Source organism: Equus przewalskii, chromosome 8 (assembly GCF_037783145.1).
Source record: "Equus przewalskii isolate Varuska chromosome 8, EquPr2, whole genome shotgun sequence".
In the NCBI taxonomy this organism is placed as follows: Eukaryota; Metazoa; Chordata; class Mammalia; order Perissodactyla; family Equidae; genus Equus; species Equus przewalskii.
Window position 1 is genome coordinate 40,513,679 of NC_091838.1, and position 12,232 is coordinate 40,525,910.

The window sequence follows — 12,232 nt, forward strand, 5'->3', positions numbered from 1 at the left end:
TTCATGGTGCTCAGGGCTCCAGGAAAAAGTGGTTGATATAGCAGAGACAACCCCGCCTGGCAGCATGCCCCTTTGCTAGTGTGAGTGAAAGAAGGGCTCTTGGTTGCTCTAACACCTCTGTGTACCCCACTTCTAGGGTGGCAGACATTTCAACAGTTGTCTATGTGCAGCCAGGTTCTAAGGTCCACCTCTAGCAACATGCCCATCAGTACCTGTGGGCAGGTGGCTTTTGGGGTAAAAATCCACTTTATCACACAGGCATTCCCTGAGGCCCTCACAGAGCATTAGTTGTGGAAGCTATCTTGCACCTGTCACTCTAGGCCAGCTGCGGAAAAGTATCCCAAATCTGATGGCTTGCTCCATGGCTGGTCCCATCCCAGAGTAAGCTAGTCATGTAATCTCAGCATACCCCTAGCTGTGTGAGTTAGAACCATTTACATCTGTTTCCTCCATCAGAAGAGGAGAACTCAAATAATGAAAATACAATACAGTAGCATTTATTGAACATCTACTATGCACCTGGGACTGTTCCAGACACTTTATAAACGAGACAAAAAAGGCCCCAAGCCCTTCTGTAACTTGCCTAATATCCTTCAGCTTCCCAGTACACATGCCAAGATGCAAACTCAGACAGTCTACCTCCAGCTCCAGTACCCTAAATAGTGCACTCTTCAACCTGTATAAAAGATAAGCCTTTGGAGATCCCTGCAGAAGAAAGCCTGGAAGTCATACTAAGTGTCCTCTGAATTTCTCCTAGGAGGGTAAGAGGAGCTCTGCTGGGATCTCAGGCAGGTGGTGGTAAGGGTGGCTCCCGGGAGCGTGAAGTGGGCAGCTGCATCTTACTTCATCGTTTGAGCCTAGAGGGCGGACACCCCCTGCAGAGCTCTTACTCCCATGGCAATGTCCCCTGGTTGCAGATTAGAGAGGAGTCACTCTGGGGGTGTGCTTTGATAGTAATGTGCCTCTGAACCAAGCAGACTGCATGTCCTCTAACCTCAATGCGTCTTGGCTATGCAAGGTCCAGTCTGCATGACCTGGTTAGGAGAAGACCCTGACTTCCCATGGTACCAGTATGCCATCAGTATCCATGGCACTGCATACAAAGCTCCCAGCATCATCAGCAGGATGAATTTGCAATGTGGCCATCAGAGCTAGATTCATATTGTGAACACTTTTAGCTTCAGCAAAACATCATCAGTCACCTGAATTAATGTTATTGAATTAGATTGCTCAGATCTTTCAGTCTCGTTTCTATTAATTTGTGAATTTGGTTTGATTTTACAGCTGTATTAGCGCTGTAAGAAATATATAACTATAATCATTTATTCGTGTAACATTATGTTAAAGAAACAGTTTAAGTCAACAGAGAAGGTTCCTGTGAATTTTTTTCCTTTGAATGTAAGTTTGAGAAACATTTGATTTTGCTAATTCCTCCCTTTCCCAGTAAGTAGTCCTCTGCATTACTTACAAAATGGTTTTTTCAAAACGGAAAAATCAAACTACTCGTAAGTGTCCTTTACTGGCTCCCATGTCATGAAAGTCCCCAGTCTAAACGGCTCTCAAGTCCCATCAGTTTAGCACCAAAAACCTTGAAGCACCATCCTGTTCTTCTCCACTACCTTCATGCTTCATGCATTGCTATCAGCTTCTTCGATATCCTCATTCACTACGTACCCACTGAATGGCATCCACTCCACGACAAGCACTGTGTCAGGCACTGGGAATACCAGAGGACACAGGCCCCTCCCGGAAGGCAGTACAGTCTGGCAGAGGAGAAAGACCCAGGAACAATGATACAGCCTGGCAAGTGTACTGTAGAAGGAAAGAGGAGGTTACTCTGCAGGGGAGAAAAAGAGGGTGTGTTGCCTGGACCTCAGGAAGGACATCACAGAATAAGTTTCTGAGCTACATCCTGGCTGTTTGCCATATAATCCTCACCTAAGTTGTGGAATATCCGACCTTTACAGAAGTTCTTTTTTCTTATGAATTGTTTTCAACTAAAGTATAGTTAATAGTACTGCCTATTACTTCTGAGACCATTTTATTTAATTTTGTTTTATTTCATCTTTATTTTTCATTTCCCTGCAGGCTTTAGAATCAGACTAGCTTGGATCTGAATCCCTCTGCTTCTATTTACTAATCCTGTAGTCTTGGATAAATGACCCAACTCCTGTAAGCCTCAGTGTCCTCATCTATACGACAGATATGATAGAGTGCTCACTTCACCGGGTTGTTTGACCTAATAAGATAGTGTAAATCATGTGCTCAGTATGGTACTGGACACATATTAGGGCACCAGAGGTGGTAGCTGCTAGTATTTTTATTAGTAGTACTCTTCAAAAGAAAGGCTGGGACACAAATCCCATGCTAGCTATATCTTGATTATAACAGGATCTTGTGGAAATAATTTACTTTATCCAGGTTCTGGATACTTAGAAATGAATGTATTTCATTTCTAACACGGTTTAAGTGAGTCAGCTGATTTTAAAAGCTGCCTTCTAGAGCTGACACAAAGTGTACCCTGCTGATATGTCCCACTGTACTTTTATTTTTAGCTACACCACCTGGCCCATCCTAACACATTTAGATCATAATATGCTGCCACAAAGGGTCCCCCAGAAGAATAGTCCATGACCACTAAACACTTCTAGCACTTGAGTAGCTGAGAGAAAAATCAAATAAGAATAAACAAATTTTTTAAATCCCCAAACATATCCATACAATGTTATTTGGGGGCCAGGCTCAGCAGAATACTTAGTATGGATTTTAGTGAAATGAGTAAACAAACAATGTGGAGAAACTTCAAAGAGAGAGAGAGAGTACATTATACATTTAAGGTTTTCAAGGGATGTTGGGTCTGCATGTTTTTGTAAAGAAACATCTGTCAGGGTTTGTGAAGCCACCCGAGTGTTGGGATTTGCTTGTTTAATGTGGGAAGAGACTGTAGAGTCAAAAGCCCCAGGCAAATTGAGTGGGCTGGTTGCCCCTGGGGAAAGCAGGAATTTAGCCGAATGCTTGATGCCATTTTGGTGCCAACTAACAGAACTTGATACTAATGAGGCCCCACCATTTCAGAGCAGTTACATTAATTGACATTAATCAAAACATCTATTGGAAAGTTCACCCATTCTTTCAGGGTATCAGTCAGAGACTGCTGTGTTTGGGGGCCCCTCTGCCAGTTAGCAAATGCACAGCTTTCTGCGCCCTGAGCCCTGCTGGAGGCTTAGTAATTCCTGCTTACCTCTGTGCATCTCAGCCACCTCACTAACCTTTCACTGGTGCTTGAAACACCTGGTATTCCAATTTTCTGTATTGGCAATTCAAGAATGGAACTCCAAATGCTGTTTTTTATGCTGTGATTGCCTTGGAAATTTTCACGGCAGAGATGTCTAGATGTTGACACCTCTTTCAAACAATCTAAGGAGCTTCCTGATCATCTCAGGCAAAAGGGAACAGTTATTAACGGCAGACAAAGCCTCTCAAAGCTGGCTGCCTTGCCGGTCTCCATGCTTACTTCAACGGTTATTGGGAACCAAATGGCACAATGGGACAATTTCACAGTTCATTGTCTAAGAAATAGTGGAACCTCAAGAGTTTAGTTGAGGGCAAGCATACAAACCTTGTACATGTATCTAAATTTGAGAAAGTTACTGACATTGAGAGCTGTTGACCTTTGGACAGAATTACCTAAAAGGAAATAAGAACTGGCCTTTGCTATGGAACGTTACTTGAGGCAGTAGGTAAGATAGATTTGCTGTTTGCTTAGGAGTTTTGTGAGGCCTGTTGAAGGTAGGAGAATGACTTTACAGGGTCCCTGCCAGCTCCGTGATTTTATGGGTCGAAAATCAGGCAGAAAAATATACATAAATAGCCTTCCTAGAAGATTTTTGATCATTCCAATTTGGCTAGAACCATGTAAAGGGTGACTTTTTCTGTTGGTTTTCGCCACACAGTCTGGACTAAAGCAGCGTAGGCCATGGAAGCTGTACAAATGAAAGCTGACTGCAGGCTAAGGAGTCACTGCGTTCTATCTGAACCTCAAAGAAAGGTGCTATTCAGTGCAAATTCTGGGAAGTGTAAAGGTTCCTATTTCACTAGAGCTGGTTTGCTCACATCCAGCCATGACCAGGGAAGGAACAGCCTTCAGCCAAGTCTGAAACCCGCTCAGCCCCTGTGGGATTTGAGTTTAACTCTTTTAAAACAACATTTTGATGAGTTGTGTGTAAATGAATCAGAAACATATGGATTCAATTTCCCTTGAAGTGTACGTGGGTTTAAAAATTAAGGGGGAAAAAATGTGTGGTGCTTGGGTATGTATCAAAGGCAAAATGTTTCAAAAATAACGCAAAATGCATTGCAGAACAGAAAGCACGCCTTCCTTCTCGAAGCCAAAGCAATTGCAGCAGGCCAAGAGGTCAGTCCTATGACTCCGAAGTTAAAAAGTGTGCACAGACCTGGCCCTCCAAGGTCTGTTATTCTGCGGGCAGCCTCCTGCCATGTCCTGGGACCTTGAGAACAATGCTCAGCAAATGAAAAGCAGACACCATCCAACAGGAAGGCCAAATCATATCTGGGCTGAAAATTAAATCACCAGGCAAATTGAACAGATTTCCAAACAAGGTTCTTGCACTCTCTTTTTAAGTTAATTTAATTCTAAATGGAGGACAGTCTGCAGCCTGAGATATATACTGAAGCTGTGATATATGAACCATGAATTCTGTCTTCTGAACCCTTATGATTCTCAGGGTCAGAGGCCATAAATATCAGTGAAATAGACTGTTCTGGAACTGAAACTTGGCCAAGGGAGAGCCCAGCTACTGAATTCCTTTTGGCTTGTGGGACGTGTTCATTGGTTTGCCACATCCTCACTCCTATCTTACCCCAGTGGCAAGAATCAGCTCCATTATAGAACAGTGAGTTGAGACTGAGGGTTGTGAGAGACCAGCCATATTCAAAAACCATTTAAGGACTGATATAAAGCTGTTGTTGTTAAGTGAGCATGTTAAAACAACCTATCAGGGCCAGCCTCACGGCTTAGCGGTTAAATATGGCATGCTCTGCTTTGGTGGCCCAGGTTCAGTTCCTGGGCACAGACCTATGCCACTCATTGGCAGCCATGCTGTGGTGGTGACCCACATACATAATAAAGGAAGGCTGGCACAGATGTTAGCTCAGGAAAAATCTTCCTCAAGCAAAAAGAGGAAGATTGGCTACAGATGTTAGCTCAGGGCTAATCTTCCTCAGCCAAAAAAACAAAAAACAAAAACAACCTGCTATCTGCTATTACGGAGATTGGGTAAAGGATAGGAGAATTCAAAATAAAAAACATATGTAGATGAAAACGAAAAACAAAAGAAAGTCCTTCCCAACTAGAGTAGTTAGCCAACACATGCTGACATTTTTTAAAATAAGCTATCTTAATGATAATTTCTAGTGCAATTAAACAAGACCATAATATTTTATCTTAAAATTTTAATTGTTTTTAATTGTTAGTAGTCATTTATTAATTGAAGAGGTCCAGCTTGTTCAGACAAAGAGACAACATGCCATCACTATTTCACTCAACTGGGAACATTGGAGAGAACTGAGAAAGAGCAGAGCTGCAGTGCTCCTGACCTTGGTTGCCCTTCCTGTCTTCTGGGCAAGGTTCATGGAGGAGCAGTGGGAGACTAGATGTCTGGCCCTGGAAGGGGTGGGTAGAAAGGCTGAAGACTGATTCAGTGTGATTCTTTCCACCCATGACTTTGCACATCCTAAGGTCCCTGTAGTGCAGGTGCCATAGTGGCTTGAGAGCAAGACCTGGCTTTGTAAAAGCTTTATCAGTTACAAGTCCTGGCTTGCCAGCTGCATTGGATTCAGCTCAGTTACCTCTGTAAGATTAGATTCATCTCATTGTTCTCCCACCAAATGCTTATCTACTTTAAGCCTCTTCTCTCTACTGACTTGGACTTCCTCTCCTCTGAAAAAAATCTGAGTTATCCATAATCACACTGAGCATTATTTTTGCTCTTAAAAAAGAATATCTGTTTATTTACATTATGGTTCCCTAAAAGGCAGATTGTGGTTGGTCAAACAATTTTATTTTCATGGTGGTTCTCTGAATATATTCCCAAGGTCATCCTCTGCTTTCTTCTACGCACACACTTTCCAAGTGGAGAAAAGATATAAGCCACTAGTTCTCTTCCCATTGCCTCACATTACCTCCTCTCTTCCTCAGCAAATTGCCCTCTAAGCAGATAGCTTCCTTACCCCTCCAATGGCAAATTTTATACTAAGAAAAATTCAATTTAGTTCTTTGTGTCTAAAAAGTAGGAAATTTCTAATACCAGCATCAACTATGTAATGGTTTTCAAAATTCATTCATTCATCAAACATTTACTGAGTGCCTACTGTGTACCAGAACTGTTCTCAGAGCCAGAAATATAAAATCATATGAGAAATTGTTGCTACCTTCAACCAGCTTTCAGTTTCTAATAGAAGGACATAGATGTATAAGCAAATTACTACAAATAAGAGGTCTGGTTACTAAGGTGGGAGGATATGCAGTACACAGTGAGTCTGACAAAGGAGGGGGATGGCTAATTCTACCTTGGAAGAAGGAGGTGAGGGAAGGCTTATGTGAGAGGCAATTGTTTTAATCACCTCTTATTCACCCTGTTGGTGAAGGAGAGATTCTATCCTGGGTTATAGGGATGGCCGAACACATGACACCCAACCTTGGACAGACAAGATTGACAATAGTCTATTAGTCACATAGACTCACAGCCTGGAGAAGAAGGATATCACATGCCATGCAGGGTCACATGGGGCTAGCCCTCTAGAATACAGTGCACAGCCAGGGACTGTGGGAGACAGGCTTTGTAGTACCAAGAGGATGAGGAGCCCCTTGGTTCCTACAGGAGGATGTGATTGGCTTGATTGATCAATGCTGTGGCTGGCAGGGAGCTGAAACCCACTACTCAAGGAGAAGCAGAAATGCCCTTGGTCCCCCTGATAGGGAGAGTTGTCTGGCTTGAGGACCTTATCTGCAGGAGCAGAGTAGGGGGAAGAACTTGGGGGTAGGCCTTTGGAGGCCCTCCCAACTCCACTAGACATCCAGGCAGCACATAATATTGGGCCTTAATTTAGACCTTACACCCCAGTGATACTTGAGACAAGTCTTGAAAAATAAGTGAGCGGGTTTCACTAGAGGCTGGGTGAGGGAGTATTGGCATTCCAAACAGAAGGACAAGTGAAAACAAAGCCCCAAAGGCATAAAGCAGTCTGGAAGATAAGTTAAATATTTTGGAAAAAAATGAAGAATTTCTTTCCACAAATTTGTAGAAAAGAAACTCCAATGTCTTTAAAGTTTAAAATATTTAAACTTAATGAAAGAACAGAAGACATATTAATTGAGAGCAACATGATCCAGTAGAAATATAATGTGAGCCAGAAATGTGAGCTACCTGTGTAATTTTAAGTTTTCTAGGAACCACATTTTTAAAAAGTAAAAAGAAATAGGTGAAATTAGTTTTATGATATAGTTTATTTAACCCAATATACCCAAAATATTATCATTTCAACAGGTAACAATATAAAAAATATTAACAGATGTTTACTTTCCTTTTTCATACTAAGTCTTTGAAATCCAATATGTACTTTTACAGTTCCCCCATGCCTCAATTAGGACCAGCTACACATTTCAAGTGCTCAGTGTCCACATTTAGCTGATGGCTACCAGACTGGACAACACAGATTTAGAGCATCTTGAACTGGCTTAAGATTGAAACAAAATGCTATGTAGTTTTCTCATCTGTAAATCAGCTGTTAAAATAGCAAGCTGGCACAACTGAGTGTAAATTTTTAGATGAAGGATGGAAAATGCCTAGCATGTATATTGTTACTTCCACAAACTCCTTACTGTAATAATTACAGATATTACTTCTAGATCCCAACACGCTTTCCCACTAAGTCTGCAGGCGGCCGCTCTCGAAGATTGGAATTGGCACATAGGATGAGTTCCTATGCTGTCCCAGATAGACAAGCACTGCTTTAAGACTACAAAAGATAAGCAAATCTTAAGTATCCCTTTCAGAATAAGATTTAAAACCAGATTTTAGGACCCTAGAAATATAAAGCAAAGAAGCCATTGACAGTAGGTTAAAAAAAAAAAAAAACCTCTTAATATCACTTACTAGATCCTCTAGATGACAATTGTAACTTGGCCACTTGATGAAATATCTACACATTTTATACCTAAAGTGAAACTGCACCATCTAAAAGACCTTATTTTTGGACTTCTGCAGAGAACACTCTGACGGTTTTCCATACACATTTATACTGAGTTCTTCAGAAAGCAAATGCAGCTGTAATGAGTAAACAGCGTAGCAGCTCCCTTAGAGGCAACAATCCAATCGTGCACACGTATATACTGCTGCTCTCCTTCCAAAGTCTCTATTTGGTAGGTCTGTGTTACTCAGAAAATATCATCCTACCTAATTCAAAATAGTTTTTCAAGTCTGAATTCTTTGGTTATGACATTTGTTTTATTCTGATAATCTATTTTTTAAATATCCCTATGGGTTTTTTTTTTTTCTTCATACCCCACAGTAGAAGTATTTTACTTTCTGGCTGAACCTAGGTTTTTCAGTCATCTTAGAAATGCCATTGCCTAAGAATTCACATTACATGCCGTGTGTTTGCTTTATGACATGGGAAATAATTTCCTTTTTGACAGAGAATAATAGGAAGAAACCTGAGAAAGAAGATGCAAACATTCAGAGACCTTGTTTTCACATTGTTCTTAGTATTTTAAAATGGAAAAAAAATTAAAGCAAGTTCTTACATATGTGGATTGTGATTTAATTGGGAAAATACCATACCCCAAATGTACAGAATTCAAAGCCTGGTGAGGTAGTAGAAGGAGGCCATGGTGCAGTCTAGCAAAGTTCAGATGTGCACTGATAAATAAAGGCACAGTTTACAGGGTTATTAAAATATTTGTGAGGCAATTTTAGATAGCTTACTTGCAGGTTAACTAATAAAATCCTCCACAGAGCGCCTTATGAACCAGACCAGTGCCGTTCTCTGCCAGTGCGCACCTCGACCACTTTCCTTCCGCTCAGAGAAAACTCCCTTGCTTGATTAATTTCCTTTTCCATGAAATGTGCGTATTTCAATCTGAAAATTTCCCCGACCCATCATTTTAAATTTTATTTTTGACATACATTAGGCAAATAGAAAAAAAAATTAAAAAGTAATGAGGAGTGGGCCAAACTGCTTTGAGAAGTTTCCACATATGTGCTAATTAGTGATTCCATCTGAAAATATTCCCAGAAAGCTGGATGAGTAAAGCAGACTGGGATAAATAATGCAAAGACCCTGTGGCATTGTCGCAAACACCATAATCAGGGCTGTTTGTGAGTTCAGAGAGAGTCTCGAAGTGCTATGCCTGAGAATAAAACATCAAGGAAGTAAAACTGTGCTATCAACCTCGGGGTTCACACACACACACACACACAACTTTTTTCTTTCAAGCTTTTGGTTCTCGCTAAGCAGCTCTTCCAGGATTTATATCCCACTCACCCCCACTTTCAGGTCTGTTTTTACATAAAGGGAAATAGAATTTCTTACATCTAATTTGTAGTGCTGTTGAAATGTGCAGTCTTCATGCACACACTGGTCCAGTTACATAAGCACGTGGAGATGATTAGCTGTGAAATAAGGCATTAGTCCACAGCCTCAAACACCAAGTGAAATACTCTATGAATACTCCTCAGCCTCTGGAAGTCCCTTTTGTGAAATGACAAGACTGCTGATTTAGACCTCGTATACAATGCCCAACTGTGTTTTTTAAGTACAATTGAGTTTCATCAACCAGACCAAAAATACTGCTGGTTGAAACGCATTCTGTAAAGTCAGTGGAAAAATAACACTGTAGCTCCATAAATGAGGGGTAAATAGCACTATTATGGTAATTTCTGGTTTTAATGCTTTCAGCTAACACAGGAAGACTATGATTTGAAAGTTGCAGTGGAGATATTAGGAAAAACACCTAAATACTTCACTAGAAGTGCTACAGAAATGACAGCATAAATTGTGCAGTTTCACACCTGTGCACACCGTCATCAGAAAAATGGGGGAAAAAAGCATTTAATGGCCTTATGAATGTGTATGTGACGTGTGCCTCTGTGCTTTATTAGAGGCATTTCTAAGGTTCCCTCCTTCAAGCCTTTAAGACTGCACAAGGCTAAGTCAAAGCTGCTCTTCCTCCAACCCTGCCTGTCTCTACCTACCAAAATGAGCGCTTTGTGATCATAATTATCCAGAGCCAAGGGGAAGCTGGAGCACTTCCCAACTGACCCATTGGTGTCCGTGTTCCCATGATAGCAGCAGCTTTGAACTTTGCAAGACCACAGTGGTGTCCCATTCTGGTCAGCGACCCATTTACCAGACCGATTGTACTGCTTTCTCAAACTTGTTGGACAAGAAAACAAAGTCTGCTCTCTAGCAGTAAGCACAGGGTCTGGAAACAGTTTGAAGCCTGCCTGCTAATGAGGGTCCTTGGGGTCTTCCTTCCCTAAAATCAAGGCTTTCTACAAAAAGAATATACTGCCCTCCATGACAGGGAGTCAAGTAGCCAGGTATTTACATTTAGACAAGATGGAGTCTTATCTGGCAGCCTGGAAGAATGCACTGCTGTCAAAAATCAAATAAAGGCCTTCAAAAATCCTTCTCAAGAGACAAGGATGCCATTTGAAGAGCAAAGTAGTAGCAATTTCCACTAACATCACAGGAATTTTTAAAACTATTCTGTTTAAAAGACACAACCTGCCTGTACCCATCAAAAAGTCTATGGTTCGAGTCTTTAAAAAAAATTATTATAAATGTTAACATAGCAGACTTTTCATTCCTGCATAGTGAGTTTTTCCTTTAAATGAAATAAAAGATCTACCGTACTGATTTTTCACTATGAAAGTAATTTTTATCATTCAGGGAAAAAAAGAGGGTTTTTTTCCTTCATACATATATCCTAATACATGTGTCTTGTTTTACAGGTTTGATGAGAGTATGAGAATTAATTACCATCCTATGTCTAAATCTTATTACAATAGAAGTATACCCTTACCATATACGAGGATTCACTCATTTCTATGAATTTTAAAGCACTAAGGGGCTCAGTTGCTTTGTGTCCCAGAATCTGAGTGTTCCTGGAAACGTCTGGTGGATTATGGGGACAGGGTGTATGGAATCAAGAGCTTCCTTGAATGGTATTTGGAGTCTGAAAAGGGCAGGTAGCAATTCTGAGTCCGGTGAGATAACCCTCATTCAGACTATTCTCTGCCTCAACTGAGAAAAGGAATCTGAAATAAAACAGGTCATTTTAGACAGGTTAGCCAGAGAAGATCTATCTCTGATGAGAGATGGCACTTGAGTAAAACACTGTAGGAAATGAGAGATATCTGAGGGAAAAGCTTTCCAGGCAGAAAGAACAGCAAGTGCAAAGGCCCTGAGTGAGGACCATGTCTGATGTGTTAAAGTTTGCAGTAGAGTGAGTAGTTGGAGCACAGCAGAAGATGGGGTTGGATCAGAGTGAAATGGAGAGGGCAGGCCAATCAGGTAGGACCCACTAGAAATATGGGACCACATCTACTTTTACTTGATGGGAAGCCATTGAAATGCTTGAGCAAAGCAGTGACATGATCTCAGTAAAGACATGGTTTCAGCAATGACAGGACAGTGATAGAGCAGAGAGGCTTACAATCAGAAGAGGAGACATTTAAGTTGAGGCTAAAGAAGACTAAGAATTAGCTAGAACCAAGTGGGTTTGGGGTAGATGGAATAGAAAGAATTTTAGAGCCAGAGAACCATATGTGAGAAGGCTCAGTGGGATTGGTACTGGTGTTATCTGAACCATTGGCAAACGATGGTAGTGATGGCCATACCTTCCATACTCTAGAAATCAGACATGGGTTCCTTTCCATAGAAGCATACCACAACATCATCCTTGAACACTGGCTTTTGTGAGGACAGCACTAACGGCAATGCTCTGGTGTGTGTCCCTGGCATACCCGTGGCCTGGGTATCAGCAGTGTTGGAAGACATGACTACAATGAGCCAAAGCAGAAGAGAAAGAGAACAGTAGATGGCATGTGGTAGGTAGCAGAGGCCCACCTGAATGACTTACAATCACTGAGACATGGTCCTCACTCAGGGCCTTTGTACGTGCTGTTCCTTCTGCCTGGAAAGCTTT